Source organism: Rhipicephalus sanguineus, unplaced genomic scaffold (assembly GCF_013339695.2).
Source record: "Rhipicephalus sanguineus isolate Rsan-2018 unplaced genomic scaffold, BIME_Rsan_1.4 Seq1220, whole genome shotgun sequence".
Classification (NCBI taxonomy): domain Eukaryota; kingdom Metazoa; phylum Arthropoda; class Arachnida; order Ixodida; family Ixodidae; genus Rhipicephalus; species Rhipicephalus sanguineus.
Genome location: NW_023614511.1, coordinates 1 through 7,906, shown reverse-complemented (window position 1 = coordinate 7,906; position 7,906 = coordinate 1). Strand labels below are relative to the sequence as shown.

Here is a 7,906-nt window from a genome sequence, read left to right as displayed (position 1 = left end):
ATATATATATATATATATATATATATAGACGTCGTCGCCCCCACACATCAGATATACTTCCGGAGCCCCTGCATGAAATAACGCTCCAGACTAGGCGACAATACTAGCTGTGATTAGAAAGCGGAGAACGTTAACTTTCCAATGCAATACAACTCATATTCATCCATTGAGCAGAGAAAGCACACTGCGCCAGAAAAACAATGACTAAAATGTCGAGCGCTTGCCACTGGAGTGGGACCGCCACCTTAAAGGGGTACTGACACCATTTTTCGAAGGCGAGTTTACTCTGCCATACAAATCTCCTGTAAACAGAGATGGCTCTGACCAAGTATGAAGCTCAGCAAATATTGACAAGATATTTTATTTTGATATTAAAAAGTCAATTTTCCTATGGCGCACCCACTGATATTGACGGTACCTTGATATCGGGCTACAGTACTAATTCTGGTGACTTCACACAGCAGTCTGGCTAGTTGGGATGACATCAGGTACCAAAACTTCCAAAATCGTTGCTTGTGTGTCATCAACGGAGCCACAGTACAGAGCGGCCGTGGAAACGTCACAATCTTGTTTGAGCATGTGACGAGAAGCTCATATTGTGTCGTGACGTCAGTACAGTACGAACCGAAACTAGCTTTTCAAAATGTACTCTAATTACCTTTCAGGGTGTGCTCATGCTTAGCACTACATTTTCTAGGCTCTTGAGGGCTTGGCATTTCATTTGATGCAAGAAAATACAACTGAAAATTTTCGTGTCAGTACCCCTTTTAGGATAACCATGACACGTACCTCGGCAACATCTTGGTCCTGGTCAGCAGGAAACCGTTGTACATCCTGGAAAATCAAAAGCAACAATAAGAGGACAGCTCTAGAAGAATTGACCAACCGGTTTTGTGTATATAAGCACAACTGCTAAAATTGCAACTTGCCACTCACAATAATTTCAACGTTAGTTGGAGAGTTGCAAAGAGCACTGAAATACTGTTCATACAACTGTTTTCATGTGGCTACATTAAATAATACTTTATCATTCACTAAACATGCACATAGATATGTTGTTATTACGCCTATTAGCACTGCCACAGGCTATTTACACAATGAAGTTGTAAACAAAATGGTGTCCCTGAACATACACGTGGATATTATTTTTCTAAATGCAACACTGTTATAAGTTTCCATGATTATGGCAAAATGAAAAAAAAAGAGAAAAATTGGAAGTTTGGTACAACTTGTACGGTCTTATCTGGAAAGTACCTAGGGCTACACTGCTCAAAATACACCTAGGTTGTTTATATGAATCCCAAGCAAATTTCCAGAGCATAAATTTTATGTCAAGATAAAGAGCGATACTGTGGAACAGTTAGTAGAATATTTTTCAACGAACATTCAGGAAACATACTGGCTTAAGCCCCATTAAAAACATATGTCCAATGCACATAGGAGCTCCCAAGGTAATCGGGAATTCTCACAAAAAATAAGTGCTTTATTATATGGCTCACAACTTACTTTGTCTCTGGAGCCACTTGGAACCTTTGTCTCTGGTTCAGCCTTGTGGATGGTGACTTTACCAGACCTGCCAAGATAAAACAAAAATAAAAATGAACTTGCAGAGAATGTTCAACTCAGTGTTATGACTAAAACATCACAGTTACACGTCATGAATCAAGAGGGCTGCATTGTGCTCTAAGTGAGATCATATAATAAATAAAAGAGCACGTTATAATGTGGGTAAAAACAAAAAGACACAAACTACAGGAGAATACTACTATATCCCTTTTGGGGGTGGGGTGTGTGGCTTTTGGGTGAGTGTGTGGCACGCTCGCATTTACAGCTATGCAAGGATAGGCCAATTTCACATTTTTGTAAACCTTTCTTACTCACAACTCTGGAACTTCGGCACTGCCTTCGCTTAAAACAGTTGTGGCACCGCCACGGCATGCCATTTAATTGGCGTGCTACAAAGTTTCATGCAGTTCAAACTTCTGAATTACACAGACTCAAAGAACTTAATTATCAGACAAATGTAGAGGTTTCATTAACCTCCACAACATCCTACTTGTGTACATCGTACTTGTTACGTTGCGGGGTTTGTGTGGCATTCCTTGGGAAGAACCACACCGCTCGGCTGCTGGGTACGAACTGCTTTTATTGCCAAAAAACGGCGCCTGCTCGCGAAGGCGCGGTCCATGCGCCGCGTCCCTCGTGAAGGGGAAAACGTAACCCAATACGCCTTGTCGCTCTGGCCGCGCGGCTGAGTGACCGGAAGCCGGAGCTTGCGCGTCCCGGAGTGGTGGCACGCCTGTCTGGCGGGAATGGCAGTGCGTCGCTTGTAGAACATCACATCCCTCCCCTCTTAGATGGAGTCGCCGTAGCGGCCGGGGGCTGACGATGTCGTTGCGGACATGATGCCGTTGTCGTGTTCAGCTGCGTCGCTGGTTGTTGTGGCCCGGGCTCTTCTGTTAGGCTGAACTCTGATGGCACAGGGCATTCTCTTGGGGGATCCAGCATGTACGGAGCCAGCACGGTGGCTTGGCGAGTTGCTGCGAGTTGCTCTCCGTGCTCGCTTGACATGCGGCCTTCCGCCTGACTTTTGTCGACACCTGGTTTTATGTGGTTTAGGTGCCTTCGAAACATTCCCGTTTCCCATTTAATACTCCAAAACCTGTGCAACGTCGAGCTGAGCGTTCCGCCGCGCAAATTCGCGAACACCTCTGCTGTAGTTGGTAGAGGTTAGGAGGCCTTCTTCGCCACTGCGTTAACAGTGCTCCTGTAGTCACCACACACAGCCAATGTTCCCATCATTTTTCCCACGAGGACCAGCGGTGTCGCCAGTTGCAATGCTGTATCGGTGAGAGGATGCCCTGATGTTGCAGGCGATCGAGTTCATCTTGCATAGGCCCCTGCAGGGCAAGAGGCACAGGGCGAGTCTTACAAAATGTGGGGCTTGCGTCTTCTTCCAATTCTAGCTGAATCAAGGGGCCTGTGTAGCCGTCAATGTCTTCTCTGAACACGTCTGGGTATCGTGAGACCACTTCCCTGCACTCGTCTGTTGGATGTTCCATCTGGTTGATTCCGTGAACATGTATATGGAGAGGCGCGAAGCAGTCTCGTCCCAAGAGGTTCCATCCCACTCCTTTCATCACCAGCAAGCAACCGTAGCACGCCATCGTCTGACACACTTCACCCGAACACATGCGGTTCCCAGAACACACAGTTCCTCTCCTGACCAAGTGCGCAAGTCGAGTGGTTCCCTTGAATGTTGGGGGGCGTTCCTTGGCCACGCTTTGTGATAGGTCACCTCGCTTATCAGGGAGCGTGCGGCACCCGTGTCAACTTAAAATTGCAGAACTTTTCGCTCTATTTCTACGTTTACCAGGAACTTAGGCCAGTGTGTGCGCCCATGTTCTGCATGCAGATTGTAACAGAAATCGCTGCTTCCTGTTTCTTGATACACAGGTAATGGGTTGACACTGTGCGTTTGTTGCTTGGTGTTTGCACGTGCTTCTTTTTCCTTCTTCTTGCGTGCAATGCAGGCGTCTCCGATATGGCCCACTTTGGAGCAAACACGGCTCTGCTGTTTTGAATTGCACGTCGAATGGTCGTGCCAGCCGTCAGATCGGTAGCAACGGCGCTGGGAAGGCGGTTTCTCGTCTCCAAGCTTGTTTGGAGCGGCCTTGTTGACCTCTCCGGAGTTCGTTGCCGCTTTGATTCCCCGCTGCTGCCTTGATGCACTCTCCGCTGATAGGGCTATATCCAAAGCGCGTTGGAAGGTCAGCTCCTTTTCGACAAAGAGGCGCTGTTGGAGATGTTCGTCGCGGATGCCGCAACGAATCTGTCTCGCAGCATTATGTCTTGTGGCAGCATTGTTGGTTCCGTTGTGAAACGAGCTCTTGGCTTCCCCCTGACGATGTCGATGTTGCAGACGTAGCCGCCGGCACACCAAAGTTCCAGTCCGCTGTCAAACTCTTGAGGGCTGCGACATAGCTGCTAATCGATTCACCTGGGTTTTGGTCTCATCGCTGGAAGACGTACCGGCCGTAAAGCTCCAATGGTCTTGGATCGAAATGGCGCTGGAGAAGTGTGACCAGTTCGCTGAAGCTGACCTCTCCAGGGGTTTTCGGCGCGACCAGCGCACACGCAGTCTCGAAGGTGTCCGCGCCGCATAGCGTGAGGAGGAGGGCCCGTTTCTTCTCTTCGTCGCTGATGTCGTTCGCCACAAAGTAGAAGTTGACGCGCTGGATCCATGACGCCCAGGACTTTCCCGTGAAGGGCTCGATGGCGCCGTACATTCCTCCTGTAGCCATGGCACGTAACCTCGAAGCTGCGCTCGCTTCACAATCCCTGCCTCGTTGCCAGTGTTACGTTGCAGGGTTTGTGTGGCATTCCTTGGGAAGAACCACACCGCTCGGCTGCTGGGTACACACTGCTTTTATTGCCAAAAAACGGCACCTGCTTGCAAAGGTGCGGTCCGTGCGCCGCGTCCCTTGTGAAGGGGAAACGTAACCCAATATGCCTTGTTGCTCTGGCCGCGTGGCTGAGTGACCGGAAGCCGGAGCTTGCGCGTCCCGGAGCGGTGGCACGCCTGTTTGGCGGGAACGGCAGTGCGTTGCTTGTAGAACATCACAGTACTACCAATACATCAAACCATTTTTGCATTGTCATGAGTTCAACATTTAATTGTGTTGGCTGGCTGACCGCGTGACATGCTCAAAGGTCGTGTTTAGCAAACATAAGGGAAAACAAGCCGAACAATCGTGTTGGGAGAGAGAATAAAACAACACTGTTTCAAAGGTGTTTCAACTACATGTAATGGCGACATCACACTGTTGCGCTATCATAAACTGTAACAATCATTATCTTGAAATTTGCAGGTAAGGGCTTCTAATTATTTAGAGTAGACATATGGACCTTCAGCATTAAAGGGGCCATGACACGGTCAGCCAACAATTTGCCGTTTTTAACGAAAAATAGAAGTAGAGGGTCTATTATGCCTACAAATCTATGAAAAATGGAATGTAAAAGAATATTTCAGTCCAAAATAAGCCCTAGATATTGCCTGCCTATAAAGCCCACCCAACGCCGGCAACCACCATTTTGCCATGGCATGTGTGACATCATGTGCTGCAAGCAGCGCAGCCGTTGTCTTCTATGAAACTTTCAGCCGCTGAATATAGTTCAATTTCAACGTCAAGCTGAATAAAGCTGAAATAGCTCAACTGCACACGCAGCTGACCACGGAACAAAATCATTTGCCAGAATGCAGACGCTTGCACAGTTAGTAGCTTCTTACGTCACGGCTCGCGAGTGTGCCAGTGTTGTCGGACTCTCAGGCCGCTTGCATCTTTATAAAAATGTTCAATAATAAATTAAGTGCCCGACCAAATGCGTAAAAATTTCGCCAGCTTGTTCGTGAACACATGATGATTCACCCGCATAACACAGATTATCACCGAAAATTGGGTGTCATGGCCCCTTTATTGAAAATTCCACAGTGTCAAGCTTAAAGTAGAAATTCTTTCTAACATCTTAAATGAAAGGCCTTCTTACCAAGCAATGACATCATTGGCTGATGATGACGGAGGGTCATAAAGACAATCGGTTGCCTTCAGGTTTCCTAAGCTTCCTTGTAAGTCGGCAATGAGAAGACGTGGTGTGTACGTCACGTTACCCTGCATGTATAAATGACACAACGAAATGCGGAAAACTGGGCACATGAACGTTATCCTGCATGTATAAATGACACAACGAAATGCGGAAAACTGGGCACATGAGCCATGGCAAAAAAAAAAGCATAATGTTTCCTAAAGATACACTAGCGGGAACTCTGGTGTTAGTGTCTATGGGTGCTGCAATGCATGGCGCTTCAGCCAGCATGGGAATGATGGGCGGTACACTGATTTGTCTAAACTTCGTTGTTTTGGCTCCATTTGGCTCCACGTAGCCTGGAGCCGCTTTGTCGCAAGACAAAGTTCAGCAAATGTTCAGCAGTTTTACTTCACCACCTTAACCTTTTAGGCTCACCAATTAAAATCGCCTCACGAATTTCACAATAATTCTTTTATCTAAAAATGAATGCTAAAACACAAAAATAAATGAAGCCACAAATGCGTTCGATGCTGCAAGCACGAAGATTAGGCAAATCCGTGTACTGCCCATCATTCCCATGGTGGCTGAACGATTGCAGCACCAGAGTTCCCTCCAGTTAATATTGGGAAACTCTATGAAAAAAAAATAATTGCTGGGTAACTGGAGGCACTTGGAAATATCTTTAGCTCGATGGACATCAGACTGTGACAGCACCTGTGAAATCAATCAACACAGAAAAAAAAACTTGGCTAAAGCTTTATTCACTGACCTCGTAAAATATCGTAAAAGGGAGAACTAATATGCTCTTAGGCAGGCGTCTTTTCGTCTGTGCAGTAACATTATCCAGTATTTGTATACATACAGCAATGCTCATTCAGTCAGTATATGGTGGCTAGAGGGGGAAGTGTGGCGGGCGCTGCATCCCCGCTGTGGGAGAGGGATGCGCGGAACGCAATGAAAGTTCTGGCCGCCGCAAGGGGCGCTGGTGTAGTAGTAGGTGCGTAGGTGCTCGCCGCGCTTGCTTTGGCTCGTTCGTTCTCTCTGTGCTGTGCCGTCAACTTATTCGGATGCCTCGCCTTCGCTGTCGTCGTTTATTTACCTGCCACTGTACCCACGTGTTCTACGAACCATGCCTTAAAATCGCGCAAGTACTACATCCTTCGTCCCTGGCTGTAAAGGCAGGTATAGATCATGCTCGGAGAAGCTTTCGGTCTTTAAAGCCCCGAAGGATCTCTCGAGGCGAGAGCAATGAGCTAGAAATATTATGCGGACTGACAAAGAGCTGACGAGGGTCAGCGTTGTTTGCGAGCGGCACTTCGACGTGAGTTTCATCGAAAGGACATACCAACACATTATAAACGGTGAGGTGGTTGAGATACCCCGCGTTTGTCAGAAGACGCTGTGCCTACGGTGTTCCCGGACGCACCGAAGTACTTTACCGAAAGAAAAAAGAAAAGCAGACAGGAGTGCCCAAAGGCAGCGCCGCCAAAAACACTTGAAGTTGAGGATCTTCAAGTAATTTGACCTCGTAACATGATAGGGAAGTATGTGATAACAAATGTCTGACATAAGTATGGGATGACAAATGTGTGATAAATAAATATGTTTTACCATTTTCCTTGCGTGTATTCAGTATGCATCTAAAGCCGTAAGTTAACAGAAATCATTGGTCCTTGCATAGATAGAACTATCGCTGAAATAATAAAATGAAATGTTCAGTGTCAAATATAGCTGCAGCATTCCGATCTCCACTTCAGTTTTCTCAAGGAAAAGGAGCCGGAAAATGTAAATGCTTTGAACATTTCGCGCTCAAGAGTACAATGCAGAGGAAATGAAAGGGGGGGGGGGAGGTGGATGCGGTCTAAGAGAGAAAAAAAAAAACGCACTGCACTGCAGCCAATATATATACTCGCTATGAACGATTGTAAACAGTTTACATTTCACCAAGAGGAAAAAACACTTTAAAGTCAGCTGAGCTATGCAGCCGAGCAAGCAGTTTGGTTCAACTAAAACAGACTATAAATATGGTAAAAGCAGCGCATAAGGAACACGATAATAAGAACGACACAGGACCAGCGCTGAACAGTTCAGCGCCTGTCCTGTGTCGTTCTTCTCGTGTTGCCATCTTCTTGCGCTGCATTTACCATGAAAAACAACCAACTAGCCCAGTTTTTGCACACGGTTGCAGATTAAACATGTCAAAGCAAACCGATATTAAGAAACATATAAATATGAAAACCTGGAGGCATGCCAGTTCCGTCTGGTTTAAAAGCATTCTTGGTTTTCTTTTTTTTTCCTCTTGCTTAACACCGCTAAGAAC

At 46.6% G+C, this 7,906-nt stretch overlaps 1 long non-coding RNA gene across 1 annotated transcript; it reads right to left on the bottom strand.

Annotated features, from left to right (window-relative positions):
• Positions 1-795: 795 nt before the first annotated feature.
• LOC119376479 (uncharacterized) lies at positions 796-5,671 on the bottom strand. Its single transcript, XR_005180577.2, has 3 exons — positions 5,548-5,671; positions 1,507-1,573; positions 796-834 (listed from the first exon to the last, which is right to left on the bottom strand). It is a non-coding gene; the product is annotated as an uncharacterized LOC119376479 (long non-coding RNA).
• Between the last annotated feature and the right edge of the window lie 2,235 nt (positions 5,672-7,906).